We start from the raw sequence: 1,400 nt of genomic DNA on the forward strand, positions 1-1,400 counted from the left end.
ACCCCCCCCCCCCCCCCCCCCGGAAAAAAACCTGCTGTTGTCATGTCGACACTACTTTTTTTGCATACATTATTTATTACTATGATATTTCTGCGCGATAACGCAGATCCGGCGTATTGTTACCCAACAGGTGCTGCTGCCCTTTGAGTTTTGTTTTCTTTGAGTTTTTGCTACATTAATTTTACCTTTCTTTTTTAGTTGGTTATTGGGTCACCGGTCACCGGCGTCTGTTGTTTTTGTTTTGTTTTGTTTTATTTCTTCTTTTAGTTGGTTATCGGGTCGTCCGTGTTTTCTGCTCTTACTTCTAAGAACCCTGTCTCGAGTGCGAACAGGTCCCCCATAATCTTGACCGCCGAAAGCGCCGATGTGTGTGTACAAGTGAAGATTACGGAAAGACTGAAGAGATTGCTGATGCAACTTGTCGGCCAGCGGGTAAAATGTATTAAAGGCCAAACTTTCGATGGTTTTTTGTTGTTGTTGTTTATTTGCTTGTAGTTGTCGTTGTTGTTGTTTGTTTGTTTTTGTTTTTGTTTTGTTTATTGAAGTATTGCTGTTTCTTAATCTAAAGTAGCGGTTGCATGTGTTGAAGAAATGTTTTGTCGAAATCCAAATTCAAGATCCAAAAAAAAAAAGAAATATAATAATATGAATAATAATAGGACGAAAGGTTGGAGGTCCCCGTGTGCAAGTTGCGCACGTTAAAGATCCTTTTGGTGGTCTAAAATCGATAAGAGTAGGCTTTGGCCGCCACCTGGGCAAAATTCAAAATGTTTAATGTGTCCCGCGCGCTCATATGACCTTATGCAGTTGCGAGCGTCGTAAAACACTTACCAAAAAAAAAAGTCATTCAGACGTTTTGAATTTTGTTGTTGTTGTTGTTGTTGTTGTTGTTATGTGGTTTTTATTTTTTACATGATTTCAAAGTCTAGTTTTGCATTGCGAATACTGCCTAAAGTAGCAGGGTTGCTGAAACAAATCGCACAGAGGAGCTGGACTCAAATTACGCTTAAAGTTGCTGGTCGAACTGGATAAACACTCATCCAGTAGTGAAAAGTTAACTTTAAAAAAACCAATGATACAAATTAAAACAGATAAAAGTTAAAATGATAACAAATCAACGCATGTGTGTGTGCTTGTGCGCGCGTGCGCGCGCGCGCGCGTGTGTGTGTGTGTATGTGTGTGTGTGTATGTGTCTGTGTGTCTGTGTGTGCCTGTCTGTCTGTGTCTCTGTGTGTGTGCATCAGTGTGTATGAATATAATGTGAATAGACTCTGTCTTTTGCTAACCATTTCTTTATCTTTCTCTTTGTCTCTCTTCCTCCCCCCCCTCCCCTTCTCTCTGTCTTTGTCTGTCTGTCTGTCTGTCTGTCTGTCTGTCTGTCTGTCTGTCTGTCTGTCTGT

Source organism: Aplysia californica, unplaced genomic scaffold (genome assembly GCF_000002075.1).
Source record: "Aplysia californica isolate F4 #8 unplaced genomic scaffold, AplCal3.0 scaffold00031, whole genome shotgun sequence".
Taxonomy (NCBI): domain Eukaryota; kingdom Metazoa; phylum Mollusca; class Gastropoda; order Aplysiida; family Aplysiidae; genus Aplysia; species Aplysia californica.